Consider the following 14724-nt stretch of genomic DNA (forward strand, 5'->3'; position numbering starts at 1 on the left):
TACCATCGGATCCAGCAACTCCACTTCTGGGTATCCACCCCAAAGAATTGAAAACAGAGTCTCGAACAGGTATTTGTACAGCAGTGCTCCCTGTTCATAATAGCCAAAAGGCAGAAATGACCTGGGTGTCCAAAAGGTGGAATGGATAAACAAAATGTGGTCTACAGGCTGGGCGCATTGGCTCACGCCTGTAAGCCCAGCACTTTGCGGGGCCAAGGAAGGCAGATCACCTGAGGTCAGGAGTTTGAGACCAGCCTGGCCAACATGGTGAAACCCTGTCTCTACTAAAAATATAAAACTTAGCCTGGTGTAGTGGTGCATCCTTGCAGTCCCAACTACTCAGGAGGCTGAGACATGAAAATTGTTTGAACCCGGAAGGTGGAGGTTGCAATAAGCCAAGACCACACCATTGCACTCCAGCCTGGGCCACAGAGCGTGACTTTGTCTAAAAAAAATGTGGTCTACACTGGAATATGCAACCTTAAAAAGGAAGGAAATTCTGACATGTGCTACAACACGGATGATTCTTGAGGACAAGGGTCCCTTGTCCCTTAAGCTAAGTGAAATAAGCCAGTCACAAAAGGACAAATTCTGTACGTTTCCCATACATCAGGTACCTAGAGTAGTCGGATTCATAGAGATGGAAAGTAAGATGTTGGATGCCAGGACCCAGGAGAAGAGGGAATGGGGAGTTAGTGTTTAATGGGTACAGAGTTTCAGTTTTTCGAAACAAAAAGAGTTCTAGGGCCGGGCGCGGTGGCTCACACCGGTAATTCCAGCACTTTGGGAGGCCGAAGCGGGCGCATCACGAGGTCAAGAGATCGAGGCCATCCTGGCCTAGTGAAACCTCCATCTCTACTAAAATATACAAAGTATCTGGGTGTGGTGGCGCACGTCTATAGTCCCAGATACTCAGGAAGCTGAGGCAAGAGAATTGTTTGAACCCGGGAGGCGGAGGTTGCAGTGAGCCGAGATTGCGCCACTGCACTCCAGCCTGGCGCCTGGTGACAGAACAAGACTCTGTCTAAAAAAAAAAAAAAATAGTTCTAGGCCAGGCACGATGGCTCACGCCTGTAATCCCAGAACTTTGGGAAGCCGAGGTGGGTGGATAGCTTGAGCTCAGGAGTTCAAGGCCAACCTGGGCAACATAGCAAGACCTCCATGTCTATGAAAATTAGCTGGGCATGGTGGCATGCGCCTGTGGTCCCAGCTACTCAGGAGGCTGAGGCAGGAAGATTGAGCCCTGGAAGTCAAGGCTCCAGGGAGCCATGACCTGCGCCACTATACTCCAGCCCGGGTGACAGAGTGAGACCCTGTCTGAAAAAAAAAAAGAATTCTGGAGATGGATGGTGGTGACGGTTGCATGACAATGTGAAATTAATTAATGCCACTGAACTACACACTTAATAAGGGTTAAGATGATACATTTTAAACAAAAAACAAGAACAACAACTACAAAAAGTTGATAAATTTTGTTATGTGTATGTCACCGTAATTAACAACAGAAACCTTGCTCACAATTCTTACAGGTGCTGTCGAATTTCTCATCTTACAGCAAAAACACCTGGAGAACAGCATATTCAGTTCCTCCAGTTTGTCGTCTCCCATTTCTCATGTGCTCACCACTCTGCTCCCCACCCGACTCTACTCAAACCATCTGTTGATCAGGTCTCTATGAAACTCCATATGGCTAAATTCAATGATCAGCTTCAATCCCCATCTCACTTCTCCTACAGGTGGTATTTGACCCGAGTGATCAGTCTCCACTCCTTGGAAGTCTTTCCTTGCCTGGCTTTCAGAAGCCCACATCCCTTGACTCATCTGCCATCTCAGGGACCCCTTCTGCCTTTCTGCCTGGTTCCTCCTCATCTCATCAATGTCTCACTGATAAGGGGGCCCAGGGCTTAGTCCTTACACCTTTCTCCCTTTCCAACTCATTTGCTGCGGATCCCATCCAGCTTTAAATACCTTAAATATATCCTGACACCTCCCAATGCTTCAAGGAACAAGTGTATATTGGACTCTAGTTGCTGGGATGCAGTGGTTTCTAAAACAAAGCTTATGTCGTGGGTAGGAAGAAAAGAAGCATAATATCAGACAGGGATGAAGAAAATGAAGCTGGACACAGGGGACCAAGGGATGGAAGTGCCCTTTTGCATCAGGGAGGGGACTGGGAGAGGCGACCTGGGAGAAGAGGCCTGAGGGAGTCAGGGATCAGTCAAGCCTGCCCTTGGCCTGGGGCAGTGAGCAGGAAATGAGGCTGAGGAGTGGCCAGGTCCAAAGGGTGGCCACTGTCCTGCCAAGGCAGACAACGAGACAAAGGACTCGCTGAAGAGGTTTCACCGATGGGGGATATGGCCAGATTTATCATTTGGAATGATGTCAGCAGCTGTTGGGGAGAGAGGAGGTTGGAAAGTACCATTGTGGGGGCGCTCACCAGGAGGTGGAGGGCTCCTCCTAAAGCTCCCTTGCTTTGGCTGCACTGGGGGATGGCTGGGGAGGGATGAATTAGAAGCAGAGAGACCTGCAGTGTGCTGGTTAGTCTCTATCCATCCTTCTGGTTCCTCTCTCTGCCCTGCTTTGTGCCCTGGGAGGCTGCCTTCTGCACACAGGATTCCTAGACCCCTTTCCCTGGGGCTCCCAGCAGGGCTTGGTCATCAGAGAGCACTAGCAGTGATGCAGAATGGCCAGGTTCCCGGCTAAACCCCATCCTTAATCCTGGAACCACGGCCCTAAGTGAAGACAGCTGACCCCATTTTTCTGCCAAAATGTTGCCTCTTTGGCCTGCCACGCCCCTATCCTGTGCCCATAAAAAGACTTCAGCTGGCAGAGAAACACAAACACTGACTGACAGGGATAACAAGCACCTGAACAGCAAGCAGAGAAGCAACTGAGCGTCAGAGACTACTAACCAGCTTCAGGGAAAGATCACCTTCTTCCCGCACCATCCCCTTTCCAGCTCCCCTTCCACCGAGAGCCACTTTCACTACTCAATAAAGTCTTCTGCATTCATCATCTTTCAATCCATCTGTGTGACCTGATTCTTCCTGGACGCCGGACAAGACTCTGGGTGCAAACATCTTACCAATAAGTACAGAGTAGTAAAGAAAGAAAGAAAAGACTCTGGATGCTGAGAAGGCAGGGACTTGAATGCTGCTGTGGGGCCTGCACAGAGCCTGCTCCTGCCAGAGAGGAGTGACCGGCCAGTTCCAGCATTCATTCCCTTGGGTTCCAAACTCACTGGCTTACAAGCTTCCTCTCATGAGGAGTGGCCAGCGGCGGCTGAGTGAAATGAGCCACTCCAGTTTCCGCCCATGAAGAGGGCCAAGGGAACAATCCCATCTCATCAGGAGACTGGAGGATGCGAGGAAAGTGGGGCTAGGTGTGTATTCCCTCCTCCCCTTCCCCTTCTGGTAGCTTCTCCTTGCCACCACTATCATGCCCCATAGCTTCCTGCTGGTGCTCCTCCTTGAGTGCTTCACCAGCTCTTGTGGGTTCTTTTAATGCTGGCCTTTCCCTGGCAAAACTCCCTTCCTTCAACTTGCCTGTGCCCTCTGCTTCCTGCACAGAGGCCATTGCAGCCCCAGCAGCTCCAGCATTCACTCGTGGCTCCATAGCTGGGGATGCCCATGTTTACCGAACGTCCACTCTGCAGAAGCTGGGGCTGCATTGAGCTGGAGTCCCCAGCTATACAATGGGGATAGTAACAGCACCAACCTGGTTGGGATGTTAACATATGAAACATGAGCTGAGCCAGCTTGTGGATGATGGAAACTGGAATAAACTCCCTTCAAGAGCAGGGAATTGACTTGGGGTTGGGGAGGAGGGGCAGCTTTGGCTCCTTCCTCTCACAGGCATTGGATACAGCCTGAGGGACCAGAGCCAGGGATGCCGTTTCCCAGAGCTCACCGCCTATCTGGAGACAGAGGAGGCACCAGATGATTCTGTTTGAGGAGGTCCCTTTGGAGCAACCACAGGCAGGCCCCTGCCTGGTATGATAACCAGTCAGCATGGGCCAGCTTTGTGGCTCCTCCTGCCCATTTCTTTGCTTTAATCAGTACAGAACATGGGATTTGGTTAAGCTAGAACCAGCCTGGAGGAGAGGGGAAGTCTTTCTGAGTTCTCTTTATTTGTTCTCATTCATTCGTTCATTCATTATTATTATGGAACACTCTGATGAACAAGCACAGAAGCCAAAAGTCGTGGGTCCAGCGCGGCGTGGTGACTCAAGCCTGTAATCCCAGCACTGTGGGAGGCTGAGGCGGGAGAATCGCTTGAGCCCAGGAGGTCGAGGCTACAGTGAACCATGACTGAGTCACTGTACTCCAGCCTGGGTGGCAGAGTGAGACCATGTCTCAAAAAAAAAAATTGTAGGCCCTTGAAGCCTACCTGCCCAGGTGTGAATCCTGGATGCAACAGTTCCTGTTGGTGTGACCTCAGGCAAATGAATGAATGAATGAGTGTCTCTGTGCCTCATTCACCTTATATGTGAAATGAGATTAAAATAGTACCTCCCTCAGATTGCAGCATTACCTGAGTTACTGTCTGAAATGCCTAGAACTGTGCCTGGCACATTGTCAGGGCTCCATACATGTTAATTGCTATTTTTTTTAAATTTATTATTATTTTTTTAAGACGGGGTTTCACCATGTTGGTCAGGCTGTTCTTGAACTCCCGACCTCAGGTGATCCGCCCGCCTTGACCTCCAAAGTGCTTGGATTACAGGTGTGAGCCACCGCACCCGTCCTTAATTGCTATTTTTTTTTTTTTTTTTTGAGACGGAGTTTCGCTCTTGTTACCCAGGCTGGAGTGCAATGGCGCAATCTCGGCTCACCGCAACCTCCGCCTCCTGGGTTCAGGCAATTCTCCTGCCTCAGCCTCCTGAGTAGCTGGGATTACAGGCACGCGTCACCATGCCCAGCTAATTTTTTTTTGTATTAGTAGAGACGGGGTTTCACCGTGTTGACCAGGATGGTCTCGATCTCTTGACCTCGTGATCCACCCGCCTCGGCCTCCCAAAGTGCTGAGATTACAGGCGTGAGCCACCGCGCCCGTCCTTAATTGCTATTTTTTAATGTATATATAGGTGCTGGGAATGCCGCAGATAACAGCGCCGACAAGGTCCCCGTCCACCTGGAGCTGACACGCTAGCAAGGACTATGTAAAGACAGAGACGTAGGCTATGCCTGAGGTGGTAAGTGCTAAGAAGAAAAATAAAGCAAAGTAAGCGGACAGAGAGGGTTTGGGTGCTGCCAGTTTGCAAGGTGGGTTGAGGAAGGCTTCTCTGGGGCGCTGGAGTTTGAGCAGACACCTTGGTGAGGGGAGGGCAGGACAGCATGGAACTATGGGTGGTGGGGTGGGATATCTGATTGGGAGAGTAACCTGTAGCCATGGAAAGGATGTTGACTTTTTTTTTTTTTTTGATGGAGTCTTGCTCTGTTGCCCAGGCTGGAGTGCATTGGTGTGATCTCAGCTCACTACAACTTCTGCCTCCCAGGTTCAAGCAATTCTCCTGCCTCAGCCTCCCGAGTAGCTGGGATTACAGGTGCATGTCACCACGCCCAGCTAATTTTTTGTACTTTTAGTGGAGACAGGGTTTCGCAATCTTGGCCAGGCTGGTCTTGAACTCCTGACCTCAGGTGATCCTCCTGCCTCAGCCTCCCAAAGTGCTAGGATTACAGGCATGAGCCACCATTCCTGGCTGTTGGGTTTTATCTTCAGTGTGATGAGAGGGACCCGAGCTGGGAAGTGTTGGAATTTCCATAGCATCGTCTGGTCTAACACCGAGAAAACAGGCTGGGTGTGGTAGCTCACACCTGTAATCCCAGCAATTTGGAAGGTTCAAGGTGGGAGGATGGCTTAAGGGTGGGAGGATCGCTTAAGGCCAGGAGCTTGATACCAACCTGGGCAACATAAGGAGACTACATCTCTGCAAAAAAAATTCTAAAAAATTTGCTAGATTTCTTGAGCTTGAAAGTTCAAGGTTGCAGTGAGCTGTGACAGTGCCACTGCACTCCAACCTGGGTGACAGAGCCAGACCCTGTCCAAAAAAAAAACCCCAAAAACTACAGTTGGGAAATTGAGCTTGCGCCATTTCAACTTGGTAACTGCCTTGAGAGATAGGCAAGGTAACCATTATCCCCGTTTTGCAGAGGAGGTCATAGAGCTGGCTGGGCTGGGTTTGACGCTTATCTAAGGATTGTGTTGGACAGGCTCTTTACTGTGGGAGGTTCCTGATAACCAGCTCCTTCGAATTTCACAAGACAGTCAAGGAAGCCTGGATTTAAAGGGGTAGATGTCTCTTTGTGGAAACTAGAGCAGCTTGTTGAAAGCTGGGAGGTTGGGCTGAGCAGCTGCTCTGGGTAAACCTAAAGGCTGGGAATCCTAGGAGTGAGTGTGCCTTGGTTCCACCACTGTTTTGCCTTGTGAACTTTGAGCAGCCTCTGTCTCTCTCTGGAGCTCAGACTCTCCATCTGTAAAACGAAGGGCTGGTCTGTGAGCTGTGTTCTGTTCTTTGCCTTTTCTCTTTTTTCCCCACAGGGGGACAATACCACCTTGCCCTGGGCTGCCTGCAATTTCACACAAGATTCTGGGCTGGGCACGGTGGCTCACACCTGTAACCCCAACACTCTGGGAGGCTGAGGTGAGCAGATCACGAGGTCAGGAGATCGAGACCATCTTGGCTATTAGGTGAAACCCCGGCCCTACTAAAAATATAAAAAATGAGCTGGGTGAGGTGGTGGCTACCTGTAATCCCAGTTACTCGGGAGTCTGAGGCAAGAGAATTGCTCGAACCCAGGAGGCGGAAGTTGCAGTGAGCGGAGATCATGCCACTGCACTACAGCCTGGGTGACAGAGCAAGGCTCCCTCTCAAAAAAAAAAAAAAAAAATTCTGGACCTGTGCTTCCAAATAGAGTAGTTACCAGGCACAGGTGCTTCTGAGTACTTGAAACGTGGCTAGTTCGGGTTGAGATGTGTAAAATACACCTCAATACCAAACACCAAATATAGAAGACTTAGTATGAACAACTGTGTATGCAACATCTTGTTAGTAATTTTACATTGATTTACACGTTGAAATGATCTTCTTTTGGATATACTAGGTTAAATACATTATTAACATTCATTTTACCTGTTTCTTTTTACTGTGATTTGGCTACTAGAAAATTTTAAATTTATGTATGTGGCTTGCATTCTATTTTTTTGTTGTTGTTGTTGGAGATGGAATCCTGCTCTGTAACCCAGGTTGGAGTGTGGTGGTACCATCTCTGCTCACTGCAACCTCTGCCTCCTGGGTTCAAGCAATTCTCCTTGTAAGGTCTGTTTTCACCGAGGATGAAACGGAGAAACTGAGGCCAGCACGAAAATAATCCAATGCAAGGGAATTTATTCAGGCTCCCGGACAAGGTTCTGCGGTCCGGACAGGAAGGGCCGGAGAAGTCGCACGGACGCCTCTCAGGCACGGGGTTTTATAGGGAGTGGAGGCATCCGATTGGCTGTGGCCAAGGTGGGTGGGACAAAATGGAGGGGAGTGGGACCCGGATGGAAGGAGGCGTGTCTGAGCTCCCGGCGAGGGGAGGGGGCGTGTCCGAGCTCCAGGCGAGGGGAGGAGGCATGTCCGAACTCTCCACGACGCGGCCAACCTTACACTCCTGCCTCAGCCTCCCTCCCGAGTAGCTGGGATTACAGGTGCACACCACCAGGCCCAGCTAACTTTTTGTATTTTTAGTAGACATGGGGTTTCACCATGTTGGCCAGACTGGTCTTGAACTTCTGACCTCAGGTGATCCGCCTGCCTTGGCCTCCCAAAGTGCTGGGATTACAGACATGAGCCACCACACCTGGCCTGTATTCTGTTTCTACTGGAGAGCACTGCCTTACAAAGTTAAAAACCTTCAAGAACTAATTACATTGATTCATAATTAAAATTGTAGCTCTCTCACCTCTGGGATCCGCCTGCTCCCCATGGGGCTCTCGTAGTACTTATCACCTTCTCAAATACTATATAATTTAAATATCTGTTGTATGTATTTCTTATTGTCTGCACCTCCTGCTAGAATATAAACTCTAGGAGGGCAGAGCTTTGTTTATTTTGCTCAGTCATGGGATTAGAACAGTGCCAGGCAGCCAGGCTCGGTGGCCAGTGGCTCACTCCTGTAATTCCAGCACTATGGGAGGCTGAGACGGGTGGATTGCTTAAGCCCAGCAGTTTGAGACCAGCCTACATAACATAGTAAGACCCCCCCAGTCTCTACAAAAAAATAAAAAAATTAGCCAGGACCGGGCATGATGGCTCATGCCTGTAATCCCAGCAGTTTGGGAGGCTGAGGTAGGTGGCTCACTTGAAGCCAGGAGTTCACAACCAGCCTGTCCAACATGGCGAAATCCCATCTGTAATAAAAATAGAAAAATTAGGGCCGGGCGCAGTGGCTCACGCCTGTAATTCCAGCACTTTGGGAGGCCGAGGCGGGTGGATCACGAGGTCAAGAGATCGAGACCATCCCGGTCAACATGGTGAAACCCCGTCTCTACTAAAAATACAAACAATTAGCTGGGCATGGTGGCGCGTGCCTGTAATCCCAGCTACTCAGGAGGCTGAGGCAGGAGAATTGCCTGAACCCAGGAGGCGGAGGTTGCGGTGAGCCGAGATCGCGCCATTGCACTCCAGCCTGGGTAACAAGAGCGAAACTCTGTCTCAAAAAAAAAAAAAAAAAAAAATTAGCCAGGCATGGTGGTGTATGCCTGTGGTCCCAGCTACTCGGGAGACTGAGGCAGGAGTATCACTTGAACCTGGAGGCAGAAGTTGCAGTGAGCCAAGATTGTGCTACTGCATTCCAGCCTGGGTGATAGAGTGAGTCTCAAAAAAAAAAAAAAAAAAAAAAAAAAAAACCAACTTAGTTGAGTCTGGTGGTGCACGCCTGCGGTCTTAGCTACTTGGGAGGCTGAGGTGGGAGGATCACTTGAGCTCAGAAGATTGAGGCTGCAGTGAGCCGAGATTGTGCCACTGCACTCCAGCCTGGGCAGCAGAGTGAGACCTGGTATCTACTCCTCTCACTGCAAAAGAACAGTGCAGCACATAGTGGGTGCTCAGTAGACAGTGACTGATGGATGAATGTAGTCAAGGAAGAATACAGTTTTCTTTTTTTAAGTGGACAGAAAGTAGGATACTTATTGGTGGGCATAATTTATTGGGGGCAGCACAGTGGAAGCCCTCGTGAGCACAGGGCCTTGCCACTTCTTCAGGGCCGTGATTGGAGATGTATTTGACTCTATAGACATCTGGGATGAGCGGTTGCTCAGCCACCACATCTTCAAATTCGTCTGCATTGAACTTGGTAAAACTCCACTTCTTTGAGGTGTGGATCTTCTGGGGGCCAGGGAACTTGAACATGGCCCTACGTAGGGCCCCAATCACATGCTCCTTGTTTTGCAGCTTGGTGTGGATGAACGTGATGATTTGGCCAATGCGAACCCTGGCACGGTGCCCTGGGGTTTTCCAAAGGCAACTTGCATGCCTGAAGCGTACAGTGGGGACAGTGCTAAGGTCAAAGACTGTCTCCACAGTCCCTTAGAGCGAAAATCAGGCTGTCTATGCAATGAAGGAAGCTGTTTGCAGCCATTACACATGGGGCCCTCAGCAGTTCCATAGTGGCCAAATCTTCAATTTTTCTAGAAACGCCCTAAATACAGATTTTCATGTGTAATCTCCAGATTTTTCTATGTTGTCAGTAATTCAAATGACCTTAAAGCATTGTGTACACCAACAGAGACATTTCTTTTCTTTCAATCTCCAATCCTCCCTGGAGGTCGGAGGCAGTTGAAGAGTGTGTGCGTTTTAGCGTGAGATAGGCCCACCCTCTCTAATTACACAGTTGTTCCCTCTGGCAACCAGCCCCATTCTGAAGTTATATTATAGGGGCTTTCAGTCACCAGTCATCTCAGGAACTATGAAAAGACACTTATCTCTCTGGAGACACCGGGGGTCCCAGGAACTCTTGGGTTGGGAACTTGGGGATGTTGACCAAAGAGTATAAAGTTTCTGCTGGGTGTGGTGGCTCATGCCTGCAATCCCAGCACTTTGGGAGGCCGAAGCGGGTGGATCACTTGAGGCTACGAGTTCAAGACCAGCCTGGCCAACATGATGAAATACTGTCTCTACTAAAAATACAAAAATTACCCAGGCGTAGTGGTGCATATCTGTAACCTCAACTACTTGGGAGGTTGAGGCAGGAGAATCACTTGAACCCGGGAGGCAGAGGTTGCAGTGAGCTGAGATCGTGACACTGTACTCCAGCCTGGGTGACTGGGTGACAGAGAGAGACTCTGTCTCAAAAAAAGAAAAAAAAAGCCACAAAACAAAGAGTATAAAGTTTCAGTTAGACAAGAGAAAGAAGCTATAGTGAGCTATTGCTCAGAATGATGACTATAATAAATAATGCATCATATATTCCAGAATTGCTAAAATAGTAGGTTTTAAATGTTTTCACCTAAAACAGTATGTTAGCTGATGGATTTGTTCATTAGTGTGGTTTAATCATTCCACATTGTAAATAGATATCAAAACAGTGCACTGTAGCCCATAAATATGTACAATTATTTGTTAATTAAAAATTTTTATTTTATTTCTCTCCTCCCTCCGTCAAAAATTTTTTAAAAAGCTGTGAGTAGTGTCTCATGCCTGTAATCCCAGTACTTTGGGAGGCCAAAGTGGGAGGAATGCTTGAGCTCAGGGGTTCGAGACTAGCCTGGGCAACATGGCAAAACCCCGTCTCTACTAAAAATACAAAAATTAGCCGGGTGTGGTGGCATACATCAGAAATCCCAGCTACTTGGGAGGCTGACGCATGAGAATCACTTGAACCTGGGAGGCAGAGGCTACAGTGAACTGAGATCGTGCCACTGCACTCCAGCCTGGGCAACAGAGCCAAACTCTGTCTCAGAAATAAATAAATAAATAACAAAAATTAACTGGGTGTGGTAGCGCACCTGTAGCCTGTAGGCCCTCTGACAGTTTTGTCTTGCCTGGAATTTCACAGAAATGAAATCATGATGGTATGCGGTCTTTGTGGTCTTTTTCCACATAGCCAATACTTTTGAGGTTCCTCCAGATCGTGTCTGCGTCAGTTGTTTGTTCCTTTGTATTGGTGAGTACTGCTCCATTGTATAGGTGTGTTGCAATTTGTTTCTCCACTCTCCTGTTGATGGACATTTTGGTTTTGTTTTTGGCTTTTATGAATAAAGCTGCTATGACCATTCATGTATAAGTCTTGGTGTGGGCATATGTTTTAATTTCTCTCGGATAATTCTAGCACTGGGATTGCTGTATGGTAAATGTACATTAAACATTTATAAGAAACTGAAGGCACCAAGACTTTCAGTAATACTGGTTGAATGAATGGTGCCCATGCATTTGGGTTTTTCATTTTTCCAGACAGGGTCTCTATCGCCCAGGTTGGAGTGCACAGGCATCATCATTGCTCAATGTGACCTTGAATTCATGGGCTCAAGCAATCCTCCCGCCCTCCTGCTTCCAGTAGTTGAGAGTACAGGCATGCGCCACCATGCCCAGCTAATTTTTTCATTTTTAATTTTTTGTAGAGATTGGGGTCTGCTTATTTTGCCCAGGCTGGTCTCAAATTCCTGGCCTCAAGTGATTTTCCCCCCACCTCGGCCTCCCAAAGTGCTAGGATCATAGATGTGAGCCACGGTGCCAGGCTATGTGCAGTTTTTTGTTTTTTGTTTTTTTTGAGACAGAATCTCACTCTGTTGCCCAAGCTGGAGTGCAATGGTGAGATCTCCGCTCACTGCAACCTCCGCCTCTCAGGTTCAAGCCATTCTCCTGCCTCAGCCTCCTGAGTAGCTGGGATTACAAGCACCCATCACCACGCCCAGCTAATTTTGTACTTTTAGTAGAGACAGGGTTTTGCCATGTTGGTCAGGCTGGTCTTGAACTCCTGACCTCAGGTGATTCACCCACCTCAGCCTCCCAAAGTGCTGGGATTACAGGCGTGAGCCACGGTGCCTGGCCACGTACATTTTTATTTATTTATTTATTTATTTATTTATTTATTTATTTATTTATTTTGAGGCAGAGTCTCACTCTGTTGCTCAGACTGGAGTGCAATGGCACAATCTTGGCTCACTGCAACCTCCGCCTCCCAGGTTCAAGAGACCCTCCTGCCTCAGCCTCCCGAAGAGATGGCATTACCGGCATGCACCACCATGCCTGGCTAATTTTGTATTTTTAGTAAAGACGAGGTTTCACCATGTTGGTCAGGCTAGTCTTGAACTCCTGGCCTCAGGTGATCCATCCCCCTTGGCCTCCCAAAGTGCTGAGATTATATGCGTGAGCCACCGAGTCTGGCCTGGGCCGTGTGCATTTTCAACAAGCTTCCCTGGTACAGCCAGGTATCTGTTAGGTGATCTGGACTTCGAGGTCCTTCACCTCTGAAGGGCTGCCTTCCTCCCTCCTTCTGTCTGTGGAGTTCCAGGTTTTACTCCCAAACATTAGCCCCAGAGGAGACCCAGCATCCAGATTCTGAGATTGATCCCACCGCACAGGAACCCAGGCCTTGCTCAGGAGTGAGTCAAGCCATACGCATACTCATTGTAAGGTTTGTTCTCGCCGAATTTAAAGAGAAGAAACTGAGGACGGCACAAGAAGATCCAACGCGAAGGAATTTATTCATGCTCGCGGGTAAGGTTCTGCGGTCCAATGGGCGGGGCAGAGAAGTTGCGCGAACTCCTCTCAGACGTGGAGTTTTATAGGGAGTGGAGGCGTTTGATTGGTTGTGCCCAAGGTGATTGGGACAAAATGGTGGGGAGTGGGGCCTGGATGGAACAAAATGGCAGGCAGGGAGTGGGGCGCGGATGGGACAAAATGGTAGACAGGGAGTGGAGCCCGGATGGGACAAAATGGTAGGCAGGGAGTGGGGCCAGGATGGGACAAAATGGTAGGCAGGGAGTGGGGCCCGGATGGGACAAAATGCTATCGGGTAGGTGCTGGTGGGGCTTTTTTCCCGGGCTCCCGGTGTGCCCGAGCTCCCGGGCGAGCTCCCAGTGAGGGAGGGGGGAGCGTCCGAGCTTCCGGTGAGGGAGGTGGGGAGCGTCTGAGCTCCCGGCGAGGGAGGGGGGTGTGCGTCCATGCTCCGGGCAAGGCAACCGGCCTTACACTCATTATCTTAGCATCATGAGAGTTGGTAATTATTATGGTAAATACATGACTATCACCTTGCCATCCTGCTTCCTGCAGCTTCTGACTTTGTGTGAGCCTGAGGTTTCCTTGCCCTTCTTGTGCTAATGCAAGGTGAAGTGTTCAGTTGTTCATTTATACACACTTATTGAGTCTTTTCTATGCCAGTTGATATCTAGGTGTTGAAACACTTGTGAGAGGGATAAAATATATTTTCAAGGTACTATTAGTCTGGAGAAAGAACAACATATGTATAAACAAGATAATCTCAGGGCATATTAGGTTCCATGAAGAAAATACAATAATATATAATAGAACTTTGTTTTTATTTTTGAGAGGGAGTCTCACTCTGGAATGCAGAGGTACAAGCTCGGCTCACTGCAATCCCCGCCTCCCGGGTTCAAGTGATTCTCATGCCTCAGCCTCTTCAGCAGCTGGGACCACAGGTGTGCACCATCACGCCCGGCTAATTTTTGTAGTTTTAGTAGAGATGGGGTTTCACTATGTTGGCCAGGCCGGTCTAAAACTCCTAACCTCAAGTAATCTGCCGCCTTAGCATCCCGAAGTGCTGGGATTATAGGTATGAGCCACCGCTCCCGGCCGATAATGGAACTGTAGATAGGGAAAAGTCCTCTCTTGAGTGGAATATCTGAAGCAAGAGGGAGTCAGCTATATGAATATCCAGAGCTATTCTGTAGCTCTGGAATGGCCACACGAGGCTATTGAGCACTGGAATTGTAGCTAGTTTGTATTGGGATGTGCCATAAATGTAAAATATACCCGAATTTCAAAACTTTACTATAAAAAAGTTAACATATTGCATTAGTAATTTTTTTTCTTTTGGCTACATGTTGAGATATTTTGAACACATTGGATTAAATAAAATTTATTAAAATGAAGTTCATTTTCTTTTTCATTTAAAACATTGTACCAACTAGTAAATGTAAATTTCCTACGTGACTGGCGAGTGTGGCTTGCATTGTGTTTCTATTGGTCAGCGCTGGCCTGGGAAGCGTCCTACGTAGAAAGAACAGCAAATGCACACAGTTCTTGGGTTAGAAACTGAAGGATGCTGGGGCAGAGCCAGACGGGGAAAAAGTGGCTGAAATGGGAAGGGACCAGATCCAGTGGGGGTCCTTGTCGGCAGCTCTGTAAGGAGGTGGGTTTTAATTGAAGTATGGCGGGGATGCCGTTTTAAGCAGAGAAGGGCAGGTTCCGAATTAACAGGCCCCTGTGGCTGCTGCGTGGGGAACGGAGTGTGGGTGCGTGAGCCAGACAGACGGCCGATTGCACCTCTCGCGTGGATGGAAGGCAGGGTGGTTGTAGGTGGGAAGAATCCTGGGTTCCCATGCTGTCTGAAGCAGAGTCATTTGTGACCCTGCCCTCCCCTGGGACTCAGTTTCTGCATCTATAAAATAGGCTTCAGTGTCCGCGAACCCGCAAGGGGCACGCAGACTTCAGAAGCGGCCGCAGGCGCCAGGGGCGCCTCCTCGATAACTCGGCGCTCGGCTGGCCAGGCGCCGGCGCGTCGC

At 48.9% G+C, this 14724-nt stretch overlaps 1 protein-coding gene across 1 annotated transcript in view; it reads left to right on the forward strand.

Annotated features, from left to right (window-relative positions):
* Positions 1-14264: 14264 nt before the first annotated feature.
* Positions 14265-14724, forward strand: part of VPS13D (vacuolar protein sorting 13 homolog D) — a 286887-nt gene continuing 286427 nt past the window's right edge. The window contains exon 1 of the mRNA XM_021669824.2: positions 14265-14351. The gene's annotated coding sequence lies outside the window, so the exon portion shown is untranslated. The remainder of the gene's footprint in view (positions 14352-14724) is intronic.

Source organism: Aotus nancymaae, unplaced genomic scaffold, assembly GCF_030222135.1.
Source record: "Aotus nancymaae isolate 86718 unplaced genomic scaffold, 86718_ANA_hifiasm-v0.15.2.pri h1tg000053l, whole genome shotgun sequence".
Classification (NCBI taxonomy): domain Eukaryota; kingdom Metazoa; phylum Chordata; class Mammalia; order Primates; family Aotidae; genus Aotus; species Aotus nancymaae.